The sequence below is a fragment of the Nilaparvata lugens genome, chromosome 2, assembly GCF_014356525.2.
Source record: "Nilaparvata lugens isolate BPH chromosome 2, ASM1435652v1, whole genome shotgun sequence".
Classification (NCBI taxonomy): Eukaryota; Metazoa; Arthropoda; class Insecta; order Hemiptera; family Delphacidae; genus Nilaparvata; species Nilaparvata lugens.
In genome coordinates, this window is record NC_052505.1 from 38,384,220 (window position 1) to 38,402,850 (window position 18,631).

Consider the following 18,631-nt stretch of genomic DNA (forward strand, 5'->3'; position numbering starts at 1 on the left):
CATTCATTTATTCAATAATCATGCAATCACACATTATTCCAGCTGGATTCAATTATAACACAGATACTCCAAAGGTAGGATAACAAAGTAGTAGTACAAATAGGTTCTTTGTATCTCATACTAGATGGTTTGGTGCCTTCTCGTGTATTTAATACACTACTATCGTTGGAATGTTCATTTTCCGATACAGTTTATTTGAAGACGAAGCAAAGTTAAGGTCAAGAAAAATTAAAGGGACCTTCTTATGAGGTGATATGGTGATAAGGAAATAAATATGATTAGGAAATGAAGGTTTTACAGTAATGCTATAATAGATGATAATAAAAGCGAAAGGGTGAATTGAAGGTCAAGATGAGTTACCACAGGAAGGACAAAAATAGTCTTTGGTTTCAGGAAGGACGAAGCTGTGTTGGGGATGATGGAATTGAAGTACTGTAGAAGGAAGAGAAGGTAAAGATAGTGGAAAAGGAAGAGGAATACGAAAATGAGAAGGCAGTGTATGAAGAAGGGGATGGAGAGGAGAAGTATGACGAGGAGGTGAAGTAGGAGAAGAGGGAGATGGTGGTGGTGGGGAAGGGAGAAAATTGTGAAAAAAGGGGATGAATAAGAAGGAGAAGGTGATGGTGTATGATGAGGTGGGGCGGAGGGGAGGGGAGGAGAGGATTATGAATGGATGGAAGAGTATGAGGAACAGGAGAAGGAGGAGAAGTAAAAGAGTCAGGAAATGAATGAGGTGCAGAAGAGGTAATATTGGTAATGATAGTAGTAGTACTAGTAGTAGTAGAAGTAGTGGTTGCAGTAGTATCAGCAGTAAATTGTAGATGGAGTAGTGAGAGAAGAAGAAGAAGAAGGGAAAGAGATGGAAAAGCAGTAGGAGGGTAATCTATAAATATCATGGAGATTAGTTGAGCATGGAAACACGAAATGAAACACATACAAAACGTCAGAATCGTAGAAGTTGGAATATTCAATCAATTTGGAAGCAACATATTCATGCCTCCCCTACTAAGAACATGCTAAGAATTTCAATTAGCAAAAAAGTAACAATAAAAATCAGAACTATGATAGAATTGAAAAAAATAAAAAAGAGAGCTCACTGGCATACAAATTGTATCAAAGTTCATAATAAGTGAATCACCTTTTGATTTTCCAATGATTACTCCAAGACTAGCTGAATCCATTCATGATGCTGTTCCATGATATTTCATCATAGCATTTCCTACTCTTCAATGGACAGGAACGCAATAAAAGTGGTTCATACCTTAGAGGTTTGCTCTCCAACAGAATAGAATGACCATCATACAAGTATTTTTTCTCCCATCATAATTGTTCAAGTTCCATTCCCTATAGATTCTAGATCTGGAGGATGAGAATTATTATCTTCCAGTAGAAATGATTCAAGGCTCTCGAACATGGAACTACATAACTGATTATAGTGATAATAATTTTAGGTGAAAAATATTATTCATTCATGAAATTCTGTTTTATGCCCAATTTCATAAAATATTGAACCCTAATCAACTAACGAAACTGCTTTTCTAGAAGGAAAGTGATCTACTAAAAGTCTGAATGAAGATTGTAGCTGAACTAACTGATGGTCCGGATCAAGTCATTAGTGGACTAGAAATTTATACGAATCCTTTCAGAGTTCGTGTAACTTGAGACCGTAGCAGTTGTTTTATCTGTTGTTTTATCATGTAAAGTACAAAATTCGACTGAGAGGAAGAATTTAGAGGAGAACTCTCATTAGTATCCAATTCCAGGGATAATCACTTCGGGTGCCATCGCCATTGCTGATAAGGGAAAGCCTAATCCCTAAGCGCTCTACTCAAGTTAAGTTCACTTATCGGATTCATCGATCCTGTTTCAAAGAGCCTGTATCCAATAGAAAAGCTTTTCGGCTCCCTAAAAAATGGAAATGCTGTCTGGAAGGCAAGCATGCTTTATTTTTGAGAACTCAAATCACTCTATGATTTGTGAAAGTTTCTTCATTCCAAAGGCAGTCAGTATTCTCCTATTTTCCTATTCCAACCATGAAGATGGTCTGCTTTCCTCATCCATTATTATAGTGTAGAGAGGAATTGATTTTCATTTTTTGTCAAAATTCAATAGACAATCTAACAAAGCATTCTACCTCATATCAATAATATATTATGTAAAGAAGTATGAACAAATTATGAACATTTATGAACGAATGTGTTCTATGTTGGAAATATTGCTGACGAAAACTAAGCAATAGCATTGTAGTAGCATACACAAGTGTAATATCATGCATTTGATAACTAGTAGTTCTGTGAACAGTAGACCTCTAATATAACAATAGACGTGTCGGTGTCGGTGTAAAGTTATTATAACTTTACAATTAAAAAGAAAATGATATCGCAATTCATTAAATATTCACAACGATTCAGTATAACTAATAAAGATTAGAAGAAAACAATATTTGAGTTGGATTCATGAAAGTTAGTGAAGGGGTATGAAAAATATGTATATACTAAAAAAGAAGAAACAATATTGAAAAAATAAAGAGTTAGTAGAGCTCAAAAATAATAATTTAATCATCAATTATTGAACAGCATAATTTTTCACAAGATTTTCTAATGTATTGTAGCGTTCATAGAATTGGGGGTCAAGGAATGGGTTTAGTCTATTGTTATATTTAGGTAGGAATTGAAATGGTGAGCGGTTCTGACAAACAGTATTTGAAATAGCATATTGTATTTGTCTATTGCATGAAACATGGAAATTTTACAAATTGATGAGATCTGACATAAATATATATTATTTAGAATTTAATATAATAACATTAATGCTCCAATGGATCTCCTGGTTTTTAATTCTTGGACTTTGAATGATGACCTCGGAGTTTCAGTAGAAAAAATATTGGACAAAATGTATTATACTTTTTGAAATAAAGATACCCCAATAACTTTTTTTGAATAATTTCCAAATCATTAACGGCAGTGCTTGACGGCATATCGGTGTGTAAACAACTAATGGCTGTTTGGGTTGTTGTATCGACAATAATTTGTTGTAAACAACTATGCTACTATCATCAAAAGCTTACCGAGTTGAAAGCAGAGAAAAGTCGGGAGAAAATAATATGCTACTTCGAGTTATCAATTGCATGTCTCATCGCTTGTAATTAATAATCCACACGACAGCTGATTTTTTACCAAATTACATTGAGATATAAATTGCAGGCGTCATTGCATGCAATTTATAATCCACTCGACTTATGATGAATAATTCTAAAGTCTGATTCTTACGGTAATATTGACATTCAAAGGAGACTATTTTTCCTTTTTGTGTTATCCTTAAAACGAAAAATTTCAAAAAACCTTATGTTACGTGGACGCGAAGTTCAAAAAGGAACATACCTGTCAAATTTCATGAAAATCTACAGCGTTTCACCATAAATGCGGAAAATAAATATAAACATAGAAACATAAAGATAAATGCAAAACCGTTGACTTGAATCTCAGACCTCACTTCACTCGGTCATTAATTTTGATTATAAAAATATATAATAATAATATGTTTTGTGATATTTACAAAGTTGTTGTATGAGTACACTCCAGTAGCTGATAAATACTGCACGAAGCAATACAGTGACGTCAACTTACGGATTTTATAATATTTATTTTATATTTTTAGCTGTTTATTCTATATTTTCAGCTGTTCATTCTATTTCAATTGTATTATTGCTCAATTCAATAAATATATTAATATTAAATAGATTAATAGTTAATTTTACATTATTTTGGACTCAGATTTGTGTGTCAATTAAGTTGGGCTACGTTATTTTCTACATAACTGAACCTCTATACTGTGTATTTTGAACTAAAGTAATGCAGTTTTGGGCGAATGCCTGTTGTTTTTACTTGAATTATATTTATGAATTCATGAATGGATATCAATATATTTTCAGAGGTTCATAGACAAAAGCTTGTTGAAAGGGAGATAACCACTTCCAAATCATCTCTCTCAAGGCTTCCATGATGCCCCTCACTGACACGTCAGCTCGCTCGCCCTCAAGTAGGTATGATTATTTCAATAATAGTAATAATGACGCAGGTATGTTTCTAGCAAATAAGCTCCACTCTTTCAAAAAACTTTTCAAGGCTGCTCACCTTAACGTACAATCCCTCAGTTGCCACATTGATGAACTCAGAGCAATCTTCCGTTTTCAGGACTTCAATATAATCGGAATTTCCGAATCATTTTTGAAGCCTAGTATTTCATCAAATTTTGTTGCATTGCCTGGATATAATCCTTTCCGGAATGATAGATTAAATAGAGCTTGTGGGGGTGTAGCAATTTATGTGAAAGATGGTATCAAAACAAAAGTTTTAATCACATCTAAACAAGAGTATTGTTCCAGACCAGAGTTTATGCTACTTGAATTATCCTTATCTAGTACTGATAAATTACTCGTTGGTATCTGTTATCGCCCACCAAAAATAGGTCATTTCACAGATTTCGAAAATGCCTTGCTTTCAATTATGCCTTGTTATAACCGTATACTAGTTATGGGGGATATGAACACCGACTTGAACATGACAAATCGTAACTTTGACTACTTTCAACTGACTACAATTCTCCAATGCCTGAACATGACTATTTTACCTCTCGATCCAACTCATCATACTAATGAATCAGACACACTCATTGACCTTCTCATTGTTAGTGATCCCAATGAGGTTGTTCAAGCAGGCCAAATCTCAGTCCCAGCTATTTCTAGACATGATTTGATCTACTGTGTACTTTCCCATAAGATACCCAAGCCAGAACAGAAAATTATCACTTATAGAGACTTCAAAAACTTTGATGAAGCCGCCTTCCTGACTGATGTGTCTCAGACTCCATGGCATCAAATTGAAGCATTACCCTCAGTTGATGACATGGTCAAGACTTTCGAGAATTGGACTTTGACTTTGTATGACAAACATGCACCTTATGTGACAAGGAGAATTAATAGAAAACGACGAGTACCGTGGATGACTGAAGACATACTTAAGATGATGGGACGTAGAGACAAAGCACATAGAAAATTTAAAAAGACATTTGACTTGGACAGTTTGATAGAGTATAGAAGCCTTAGAAATAGGGTTAAACAGGAATTACGGAACTCAAAGATTAGGTACTTGAATTCGTTTATGACAAACAATAGACAAGACTCTAAATCACTTTGGCAGGGAATAAAAGAATTCGGGCTTGGCAAACAGAAATCGAATCCACAAATTGACTTACCATTGAATAATATAAATGACCATTTAGTTTCACACTCTAACCAACGCGACGAAGTTGTCATTGCTAATCATATCGATGATCTTGAAGAGCAGGTTACAAACTTAGATTTACCAATCACTGATCGATTTCATTTCCATCCAATCTCAGAAGAAGACACTTTCAGAGCAATTCAACGTATTCATAGTAATGCTACGGGTGTAGACAAAATTCCTATTAAATTTATCAAGAAGATGTTATTTGCTGTTTTACCAACCATTACATACATTTTCAACAAGTCACTTGAAGAAGGCATTTTCCCTGAAAACTGGAGGCTTGCTCTGGTTCGCCCTCTAAATAAAGTTCCATCACCCAATAAAGTTGAGGATTTTAGACCAATCAGTATTTTACCTGCATTGTCCAAAGTGCTAGAAAGACTCATTCATGCTCAAGTTGTAAAATTTCTAGACAACAATAGTAAGCTTCATAACTTTCAATCAGGCTTTAGAAAATTCCATTCAACTGAGACAGCTCTGCTTCGTGTCACTGATGATATAAGGTTAGCTATGGACCAAAGAAAATGCACCATCCTCACCCTATTTGATTTTTCTAAAGCATTCGATACCGTTGATCATACAGTCCTTCTGAATAAGTTGGCTATTCTTGGTTTCAGTCACAACTCGTTAGTTTGGTTTAAATCCTATCTATTAGGTAGGAAACAATGTGCATCTGTCGGTGAAAAAAAGTCAACTTGGAAATACGTTATGCGTTGAACCACAAGGTTCAATTTTAGGCCCTCTCCTCTTCACTTTGTATGCTAATGACCTTTCTTCCATTATCAAATTCTCCAGTTTCCATACTTATGCAGACGACCTTCAAATCTATTTAAGCTGTCCCATAACAAAAATTAATGAAACAGTTGGAATAATGAATCAGGATATCAATTCAATAGTGGAATGGACAAAGAAAAATGGCCTTAAGCTTAATCCCATCAAAACACAACCCATTATAATTGGATATTCTCGTCTTATAAACAATATTGACCTTGAATCGATTCACAAAATTAGTGTAGACGGTAATGACATTCCTTACTGTAGCTCAGTTAAAAATTTAGGCATTATTATGAATAATACTCTTGACTGGTCAGAACAAGTGAACAAAACTTGTAAAAAGGTATTCTCAGCCATGCATGCATTGAAGAAAATGCACGATATCCTCCCTAGAAACATTAATTATTATTGGTTCAATCTCTCATCTTCCCACATTTAATGTATTGTAATTCTGTTCTTAACGATATGCAAGTCACTCTGAATGATAAACTACAGCGTTGACAAAATCCTTCTTAGTCAGTGCCTGTCGTGCATGGAATACACTTCCTGTTTCTATCAGGTCTATCGAGAGCCGAGCGAGCTTCATACTGACTTTAAAAAACATATTTTGGAACAAATGACTGAAACTGTCCGGCCCTAGAACGATCACATGACAACCATCCCTCACCCATTCCACCAATATAAACCTCTAAACCATGTTATAGAACGAATTGTATATATATATATATATATATATATATATATATATATATATATATAAACTCATGTTATTTCAATTATCCACTGCATAGTGCATACTGCTGTATATTACTGAAAGTTGATAACCCTGATCTACTTTCAGCCTACTTCATCTTATTAATGAATTATTTGATCTTATCTACCTATATAATTATTTTACTTTATCAATTTTCTTTTTTTTTTCACTTTAATATTCATATTGATTAAAACTTTTACAATATTTCCATTAATAATAAATCCTTAGTTTAAATAACGAAATTAACGTTTTGGTAGAGAGTTAGTGGGGAGGATATTTTTAATATTCTTTCCGAAGAATGGACATTGATATGTCCAAAGCTCCGCCAATTTATGTAGATGCATAACAAAATGATTATTATCTATAGTTATTATATTACAAATTGCTTTTTCATATCATATACAGTTCAATAATTATTTTCTTAGTCTATATTATGTAAATTCATCTATAATTTTGCTGCATTGTAAGCTATTGTATATAAGTGTATAAGCCAGTATATATTGTAATCTACATAAATAAAGTACTCAATCAATCAATCAGTCAATCAATCAATCAAATTTCAAAAAAATATTGAGAGTTTTTTTGTGTGAGTTTGATTACATGCAAATTAGTGGACGTATTTCATGAGTGGTCTAGTTGGATTTCATAATCCAATCTGAGCTGAATCAGTTCAATTCGATTCGAAGTGACTCTTACAATTTTATATCATCAATATAATCTGTACAAGCTTGATATAATCATAATGATGACTGGCTGATTGTGAATTTGTGTACTGTTCTCTTCAACCACCCCAAACTCCATGAACTATAATAATACTGAAGATTCATTTCCAAGCACATCGACGAAGTGCACATTTGACAATGTAATGCATCCATGAGTATGAAAGATTTTGATGACTCCGAAAATTGAGCAAACATTGTCAACAATGTGCTACATACCTGGCGCCCTTGCAATTCGTGTCATGATTATCTCCGTCGCATCTGCAGTCGTCGAAAAAAGCTATTGAAGCACCGTCGCGATACGCCTCTTCATTTTAGCCTCTTCCACAGCAGCAAGCTGAGCACCGCGTATACAAGTTTTATGTTGTGTGCTTATCCAGCTTGTTAGGTCTGAAAATGCTGTAGTAGAAGGAGATAGATGGACCGATAATGTAAAGAGCTGAACGGAGGACGGAGATGAGAAAGTTGGAAGCTTTGCACTCTCGTTCATTTTTGGGCAATTCAACTTATCAACACATATTTATCGTGTCTCGACACCTTACTTTGTCCTCTAGTAGACCATGTGCAATGGCCGAGTCACTACTTGGGGCTGCAGCGGGCGAAATTTTTAATGAAGGCAATAAAATTGAACGAACGAGAATCGTAAATGGCCCTTTCTCGTTATTAGCGTGACGCGTCGCTAGACCCACGCTTCTCTCCACTGCCACGCTTTTGCACTCAATCATTTTTTCGCTGTCGCCTTCTACTTCTCTCATTTCTCCTACGGTTCTCCTCTCTTTCCCTTTTTTCTCCTATTTCAAAGTTTGTGACAGGCCTCTCTACCTAGCTCTGCACTCAATCTTCATTCAATTATCTCACTAGTGTGATCCATTCGTTCACGTATCCTTTGAGATTGTCTCAACATATGACAAGGTGATTTAATGAGTGACTGAGAGCATTTAATTGACTAGTTGCAATGTACAGTAGTATCACGCCCGATAATGATTAAACACATGCTGATACCAGGACCAATGTTAATCAGCAAATCAATAATTATAGTACAAATCAAAATTGAAATAAATGATAACTATGGGGTGAATTGATCTGCAATACATTTTTACGTATTTAGAAAATATTACTTCTTCAGTGAATACTACACTTTCAGTTCTAATGACTCGTCCATGAGAAAGAAGTAGGGTAAAAAATTTCATAATTATTATTAAACGAGAATCCAAATTGAATGCTGTAAATCACCCCGAAGACTTCTGCTATGCCTGTCTGGAAACAAATAGCTTCCGGACTGACAAATAATTTTTGAATAGTAGGGCTCATCGAATTTCCATCTAGCTGTTTACCCTGTTGTCAATATTTGCAGTAGCAGAAGTCTTCGGGGTGATTTACAGCATTTAATTTGGATTTTCGTTAAATAATAATTATATATTCATTAGCGTTTGAATTAATACAATATCTCAATCATTTCCATCGGTAAAAAATACCACTAAATTTGGAATAGTTTTTTATTGGTTATCTTACTTGATTTATCAGTAAAAATTGATCATTTGATTGGGTTACGAACTTTTAATTCATGATCTCTTCTATTGTCAATTCATTAGTGGCACTGAACTTTTAAATGATAGAGCGACTTCATATAACAATATTCACTTGAGAATAGTTACCACATGGTAACATTTAATCCATCATATCCGCATCTGGTATCTTCACTTACCAACCCACAAACCAAGGAAAAGGTCGATGTTGGAACTCTTTTAAAACGTGAGATTCAATTTGAAAGTAATGACAATACTGACACCCACACAAACTAGGGTAAAGTTCAATGAGATTATCAACTATCTGCTAACGTTCAATGTTTGAGACGTTATCTCACAACAGACACCTACCTACACACACATTCAGAAGTGCGATTAAACAGTATCGAATTACAGTGCTCCTTCATTTTTGGACTTGAATGACACATTTTCTAGTCAAATTGCTCAATCTACAACTCAATCATGATGTTACCATTAGATCTTGTTCAGATTATTTGAGTATCATTGCTAAGAATCATTTCGATATATCTCAAATTATCAAGGGCCGGTTGCACAAGAGCCGGTTAAATTTCAATCGTAACTAATTACATGAGAACCAATTAGAAAAGGCTTTCACGAATAGAAAGCTACTCTGATTGGTTCTCTTAATATTAATCACGATTAAAATTTAACCGGCTTTTGTGCAACCGGCACTATAGGTATCATAACTCTAGTCTATCTGAAGTGACTCGACAGTAAGACGACTGTGAGTATATATAACACCACTACTATTATATCTTAAATTTAATCAGTGAAGACATGTCAATCATTTCCTATGGGATCAAATAATTTAATCTTGATTAATAAGGTCAAATGAGCATAGGCGCCGATTACTGATGGCTGACGGGGCTTCAGCTTCCCCACGCCCACGAACATAGGGTTCAGCCACCCCATTCAATCTTCATTCTTCATTTTTACTTTCCTTGCCCTATTACCATAGGTAAGGAAAGTATTGCTTTCCGAAAAAAATTAAGGTACCCCAATTTCTAAATTTCTATACTTTTCAAGGTCCCCTGAGTCCGAAAAAGTGGTTTTTGGGTATTGGTCTGTGTGTGTGTGAGTGTGTGTGTGTGTGTGTGTGTGTGTGTGTTGTGTGTGTGTGTGTGTGTGTGTGTGTGTGTGTGTGTGTGTGTGTGTATGTGCTTCTGTGTACACGATATCTCATCTCCCAATCAACGGAATGACTTGAAATTTGGAACTTGAGGTCCTTTCACTATAAGGATCCGACACGAACAATTTCGATCAAATGCAATTCAAGATGGCGGCTAAAATGGCGAAAATGTTGTCAAAAACAGGGGCTCCAACGATTTTGATCAAATTTATATCTAAAAAAATCATTGATAAGCTCTATCGACTGCCACAAGTCCCATATCTGTAAAAATTTCAGGAGCACCGCCCCATCTATGCAAAGTTTGATTCTAGATTCCCAATTATCAGTCTTCAGATACAAGTTGAACTAAAAAAATTAAGTGGCAAAGATTTAGCATCAAAATCTCTACAATTTATGTTTAGTAACATTTTCACCTAAATTTGAAAATAAGCTCGAAATGCGAGAAAATAAGATTATTCAATTGTAAACTGTTGATTCTATTAAATCATTCACTATGAAGAGATAGCAGACTTCGTGTGTCTGCAGCGCTATTGTCCTGTCACCAGCTGTCTCAGATCTTAGAATAGTAGATTTGATATGCGCGGGAACACTAGCGTCAGTTGATCAATTTTCATAACGGCAAGAAAAGTTGTGTGAGTGCGCCATACCAGATTTTTCTACTAAAAATAAAGTCTAAGCTACTCCCTCGTCATTTTTGATAAAAATTGAAAATTGATTGGTCCCCCCAATTGAGCCCCTACCTCAACAATTGTGAAGAAAATTGTTAATAAACATTTTGGGGGGGGGAGCTGAGCCTCGACCAACATATTTACTTAATCGATTTGATGAAATATAGTGTGAAGATATAAAATTAATAATGTCAGTGTGAAATTAGCAGGTTTTAATTAATGTATTTTTAATTTTTCCAGGCCTTTTCTGGGGGGCGTATATTTCATAACTGCCAAATCTACTACAATGAGACTGGACCCCCCAAAAACTCATATAAGTCGGTGCCTATGCTGATGAGAATTATTCCAATGCTTATGTTCTTAAAACATATAAAACTGAAGAAAACCATTGAGCTTTCTTCGATATCAAGAAAAGAGAAATCTTCAAATATACCTTCTTAGATACATCTATGAACCAACATTGATCAACTTGAAATAAATCGTTCCAACACATCTAAGAGGGTGAATTATTAAGAAGGTGTGCGTGTTGTCAAAACTGAGCCACAATATGTACCATATTCACAATATTGGTAGTGCAGTATCTTCTGTGGAGGAAAGATTGCTTGGCTGGAGGCAAGCTTCATTAGCGAGTGTTTAGTGCGGCTTGATTTGTTGAAGTCGGTTGGTTGCCGGCCGCCTCTGATAATGCAGAGGCTACAGCCACGGCAGCCGCCTAGAGCCTAGAGCAACCCGTAAAGTTGGTCGGGCTGAAGCTGATAGAAGTCGGAGTTGCGCTCTTCTACTCTGCTAGATCCGATCTCTAGATTTAATTCGATGTTTGTCTTTTGAGTTAAGCACTCGCTCGGGGCTCATGACGAACACCCTTCCTCCCCATTCACTGCACTCTACATCCACAAACAAACAGAATGCATCCTTAGTGTATCCTAAACAAATCTACCACTCGCTTGCCTTCTCTAACGTTACAACGCTGCATCAGCAATCAAATGCATGGAAACAGTAAATCCACTAGATTGCACTTGGGATTGTATGATCTTATTGTGTATACATTTATGGTACAGAAATGGAGCAGAACTATTCATTGGATAGAGGATTAGTTGGTGATTAGTTGCTATTCACATAATCTAATCTTGAAGATCTTTTAAGTTGAGTCGATTTTGTCAATGCTTACTTTGATAACAATTCAAGTATATCCTTGATAGAAATACAAATATTATCAAATGAGCGAAATTTGAATGTCAAAACCCGATTAATAATTCATGAATTGTACTGATTGTTCATCACAATAGACTACAACTGTATTTTTTTACAATTTTGTCCAACCTGAATAAAATGAAAATGCACCTTCCAAATATGAATTACCTCCAAACAATAGAGTCACTCCATCCATTGCAAAGAATAATTACTTTGGATAGAGGAGAGGAAAATGTAGCGAAATGAAAGAGTAACAAAAAGCTTAGCGTTTTGGAAGATCCTTCAAACAATCGATTAACTGAATTTCTTGTAAGAAGTTTTCAAAATTGTCATTCTCAGACTGAACTTATTCAATAACAAAAACACAGAAACAAGTGGGACTCAATAATTCAGGATTACCCCAGAAATGTTTTTTTTTTCATTCTCAAAACTGCAAATGTTTTCTGAAACATTCAGAAGTACAGCAACACAGACAAGTCCCTTCTTCAACATTCTTCATGAACAAACATCAGATCTTAATATTGTGGTAACACAGAAACTGATTTAATGAACTGGATAGAATTAATTTTCTATTCATCTTTTTATCTAATATACTATTGATGAAATGAAGAATAAATTGGAATTAACATGTACTGGATAGGAAACACAACATGATTGACGTATCATCATTTCTGATACAAGATTGATTAACTTGAAATTTTGCATAGCCTATAGATTTTGAATTTATCGACTATGGTTATAGGCATATTTTCATTTTCATCAATCAATTGATTCCAATTGAATAATAAGAACAAATTCATTGACCGAGCGAAGTGAGGTCTAAGATTCAAGTCGACGGTTTGGCATTTCTCTTAATGTTTAAATGTTTGAATGTTCAAATGTTTATATGTTGCACATTTACGGCGAAACATGGTAATAGATTTTCATGAAATTTGACAGGTTTGTTCCTTTTTAAATTGCGCGTCGACGTATATAAAAGGTTTTTGGAAATTTTGCATTTCAAGGATAATATAAAAGGACAAAGGAGCCTCCTTCATACGCCAATATTAGAGTAAAAATCAGACTATAGAATTATTCATCATAAATCAGCTGTCGAGTGGATTAAAAAACGCATGCCATGACGCATGCAATTCAATATCTCAATGCAACTTGGTAAAAAATCAGCAGCTGTGTAGACTATAAATTGCATGCCTCGTTGCATGCCTCATTGAATGCAATTTTTATGCACTATTGAATAGAATGCAAAGAACTTCTGGTTTTCTCGCGCTAAATTCCGGAAATAAAAGCGTTATTATGATAATTAAAGCTTGTGTAAGCATGATCTGATCAAATAAATAGTTGGTGTATCAGTGTAGATGTGCATAATATGGGTTGGGACGTCGTTCAGTTATAAATATGTTATTTATTCTAGTGATAACATTTTTGTTCATTATTTGTTATTATATTCTTCAATTTTTTTTAATACGTTTTGGAATTTTGAATTCTCAATTTGTTTTATTTTGACATTTTTAATAGGTATTTGAAATCTTTGTATTTTTCATTTTTGAATTAGGTGTTGTTTGTATTATTTATTATTGCATAAGTTCGTATTATTTTTATCATTATTTTTTTTCATTTGTATCCGTACAATTTTTATTGTTAAGGAGACATATTTGGGGAAACCCGTTGTCTCAATTGTGAATAAATAAATAAATGAACTATTGATTGCGTGCAATAACACATGCAATTAATAACTAAAATAACAAAGCATTGTCTCTCGAACTTTCTCTGCTTTGAACTTGGGCTGTCCTGTTGACAGTATGTCTTGAAGGAGATAAGCTTTTGATGTTAGCATTTTTGATACACCAACCCCAACAGCCATTAACCGTTTTCATACCGATATCTCGCCGACACGACATACAGACAGGATTTACTCTGATGAACAGTATAAGAGGAGGCTGCGGTTTATAACTGCGCGAGTTCTACTGTTCACAGAACTACTAGTTTAATTTGTGATTCAAAGTTCATGTATCGATTAAAGCTCAATCGAATAGTTTGTTTACCGAATGGTCTTGAGCCAGCGAGCGAGACTTGTGAATGAGAAGTTGTGGCTGGGTTTGAGCAGGACTTCATATGATTATATACTACTGGTTTAAAGGAGGTCATGGTTCAAGTGCAATCATAATAATTTTTTGTGTGCATTTTCAAATTCAATGAAGATTATACACGTAATTTAAACAAAATTAAAAATAATTTTTCTATTGTTGAGTGAATTTGATGGGATAATAATTTAAATTCCAGCAAATAACTATTATTTGGGTTTTTCTCAGATCCTTCAAAACGCAAGTAATACTTGCTGATTCAAAATAATGCCATGGATCCAGTAAATTATTATCGTATCATGAATGCTGCATTGAAAATATTATTCAGATGAATAGAGCGAAGACTCCTCTACTTAAGCAAACATTCAAATAAAAGTTTTTTCCGTGAGTGAGGGAGAAATAACAATCATGCCAAATGACTACCATATTCTCTGAGGTGGTAAATACTCAAATACTGACACCATTCACAAAACGATTTCAAAACAGAACCGTGAGCAATGAGGGATAGTAGCAACAGGTGAATAAATATATTCACGGAGGAAATTATTATAACAGGTGAAGGAAGGCAGAGCACTTAGCATTGCAGGACGTGTTTGCATTGAACGGCACCGCGTGGTGCAGCGTTCATTAATTTAGTATCGAGGTTAGCTCACCGGCAAGATCATGAATTAGTGCAAGAAGCGCCCATGAAATGTCTCAATTGTCCACCGTGGTCGTACATCTGTTATGCACAGCGGTTGCATGTGGGCTTCGTGGGTTGCCCACCATTCTGCTACCACAGATTTATAGAATATATTTTATATGTACTACTACTTGTTCATGTTAGCAACGTTCAGGGAAGCAGGACCGGATGGAGGGAAATATGGAGAAGAAGCGTAGCTTCACTGACTGCACAACATGTCAAAGTGATTTAATAGTGGTCTCCATTCACCAATCTTGTAGCAAACAGTGCTTGCAGGTGGAAACTACATCAAACATGTTTTAGCTGCAATGTCCTGGTGATTGTAGTATATAGGACCTTTACATACCTTGATAAAGTACAGTATAAACAGTGCACACTAGTGTTAACGGGACAAAATTCCAATACCTTTATCTTAAATCATCCTTATTCCCATTAAGTAAGTATATCATACTTCCAGCAAACAGTAGGCCTAATTGCTTTTTTATTTTATTTGCTTCCATTCAATATAAAGTGCGTTCAATGTAGATGTATATACATTACATTTTCATAATGTTTAAAATACCGTATTAAGATTTCAGTAACCGATTTCTCGTTTTTGTTTCGTAATTGTTTAGCTGATATCACATTTTTTAACCGGGATTGCATAGTTTTTCTGGTATCCCAAAGCTTCTTCAATTGGAATCTAGAAAAGAGATAAATTTTGGATGTAGTGTAATCCTGAATTTCCAGAATTAAAATCCCAAAGTTTCTCATATTGGGTCAGAAACTCATAATTTTAATCAGTTCCGATTAGTTAATCAGACACCGAGAGAAGTTATCTGTATAGTGAATTTCATAGTAGTTCTATTGCTTTAAGAAGCTCGAAAGCATGGATAATTATGAGACATTACTGTATCTGTGGGTTTAAATTTATATTGTGAGTCCACTGAAGAACCGATATTCTTGTAGATTACAATATTTCTTAAAATTTCCCTACAATTTGACGATTTTTTTATTTTCTATTCTACATAAAATTTTCCAGGCTACATAAAATCTATTAAATGAAGGTCATAACTGTACCTTCTTGTTTTTGTTATTATTGTCGAGTTTTTTCTACTATAGAAATGTGAAAGTTGAGAGTCCAAAATTTGTAATCATATCTTAGATATCTTCATAGATCATATTTCTATGATAGTATTGTTGAATGGTAGGCTATAAATTAGATAGATTGAAAGTTTCACTACTATTATTTAGAGATAGATCACCCAGATAGGCAGATACATGCACTTATACATGTCACTGTCTGCAATACTGCACCAAAAACCCATAAACAAACAGAGTCATTGAGTCATTGCTAGAAGGACTCTCAAGTGGGCGACAGTAAATAATACTGCTGTGACACATTTAAGTACACTGTACCGATTCGAACGGGTGTCTTCCTGCACAGAATATATAAACATGCAGTTTAATGTCAATGAAATCGATCAATGATAAGTAAGATATTGAATATGCTCATATCATTCACAGTAGTAGCTTTCCTTGACATAATTCATTACTTTTGCAGTGTGTAGGAGGATTTTGACCATTGAAAGTGTATTACTTTTGTCAACTAAATGTTTCTGAAACACTCTTTGTGGGCACTTAAATGACGTTTCTGATTCGGAAGTGATGCTGATAAGGAGAATTAACGCTGGATCCACATTAAATGAGATGATTGAAAAATACGTCATGTTAGATATAAATCTTGAGATAATTTACACAACTGTTTTCTTATTGTGAATTTTCAAACAGGGAGAAATTGAAATCTAATTTAGGTCGTGGAGCCCAATTCATTCTAATATTTCAATCCAGAAACATAACGAATGATCATCTAAAATGTACAAATATTTTGGTATGAATGGGGATTATTTGTTCGATGAGAGTTGATTATTTGACGTGCAGATGCTCATTACCGTATATTCTAATGATTTTTGACAATACTGTATTCAAAAAATATAAATTAGGCTTTAAATTTTATCTTGCTGATAAAGACTGTATTTACAGCACACAGAATGACCTACTCATCGAGTCCACTGCAGGTATTCAGATTAGAGTAAACTTGACAAATGTGAGTTAAGCATAAAGTGGAAGTATAGTGGTAAATGCTGGCGCAGTGATGAAAGTTTCCAGAAGAGAAAAGACGGCGGTAGTGCGCTTTCAACTAAGAAGCTTGTTAACAGGCATCTTGGTCGTCTTGATACATGGACTGAGTGGGCGCCACCATCAACTCCATCATCAACATCAACATCAGCATCAGAATCAGACACCTTTCTTATCTTCAAACACCATCTGAAATTTATCCGCTCAGCGTTTCCTTCTGTTTTGGAGTTGCTCTGGTCCCTCTCAACTCCCACGTGATTTCTCATCGCAGCCACATCTGCACTTTTCCTTGTTCTGGTCTCTCGAACATAACTCCTGCCAGTAGTTCTGTTTCTCATTTTCCATTTCTCCTTGTCAGCCCTAAGCAGCTTCACTCGAGCCCTTGGAATGAGCTTGCTGATTGGTAAAGTGGTGAAGAGTCAATTATTTGATCTTTGGCTATTCTCAAGTAGTATTAAAATCGAAATAGCAACTTTATGCTGTTGTGGGCTGGACAACGATTCAATTCAAACTTGATCAGAATAATCATTATTAGTTTATTGCTTGTGGCTGTAAGAATAGTTAGAAATATAAATTGTTGTGAAATTTTCAGCTTCAATTGGCAGTGGTAGGTTGTCACTTGTTTTTGATCCTTGTGCTTGTTCTATTTCGAAGTGGGGTTGATCTCAAATATCGCGGTATTATTCCAATTAGTCCACTATCCAAAGTGAAACATAACAAAACTTTAATAAACTATACTCCGTACAAAACTACTTTTGACTTGAGAGGGACATGCACAGCAGAGAAGGCATACAGAGGTCGGGACACAATGGCGGTTGTGTCACCGTTCTGAACCGGCCAGCATTCTATAATTTCTGGTGAGTATTCAAGCGCTCATGTTGAAATTATGGATTTTGCTCTCTGAAAGCCTTCAGTCGACTGATTCTAATCGACGAATTGGCAACTGCGCTTCTACCTATGACTTTATCCATCAAAGTAAATTGGCTGATCCCCTTCCATTTCTCTGCGCCGCATATTCCTCCAAGTCAAAAGTTATTTTGTACGGAGTATATTATTCAGTTCAATATGTCCGTCTCGAGGGAACAGCAAAGACTCAACCAGTTTACATAATTTTTTAATAGAAGAAAGCTGTATTCCGTTTATTTATCATTCACAGTGTAAATACGACTCGTATCACCTGTTTAAATGTGATCGTTTACAATCATCAGTAATAACTTGCTTCTTGTGATGGATGAGGTGCTTTGATTTATACAATATTCGTAGAATGTAAGCTCACTTATAAAGCAGTTCACTAATTCAGTAGAGCTCCCATATTTTTTAATAAAGCTGTTACACTACTGATAACTCAAGAAAAGTAGCCTAGTCAACTAGATAGTTCAGTTAAGTAAGGTAGTTTTATACAGACTCAACTGACTACATCTTGTTACACAATTCCGATAATACTCAGCATTTCTTGTTCTTTTCTCGAAGAAGAAGCTTCATTGTTATCTCGCTGAAGTCTTCATAAAAACAAGACAAGATTTTTTTAGCATTCCAGCATAAAAATGTAAGAACAGTTCCCATAAATCACACGATTACACTCACTAGAACGAGTTTCAGAATTACAATCATATAATAAAGACAGATTGAACGTTTATGGCACACAGTATGGAGCACATAAGACTCAATTGCACTCTAGAGTGA

At 34.9% G+C, this 18,631-nt stretch overlaps 1 protein-coding gene across 1 annotated transcript in view; it reads right to left on the reverse strand.

The window, feature by feature from the left end:
- The window catches only part of LOC111047173 (protein Wnt-7b), a 103,048-nt gene that overhangs the window by 13,543 nt on the left and 70,874 nt on the right, over positions 1–18,631 (reverse strand). The window lies entirely within an intron of this gene.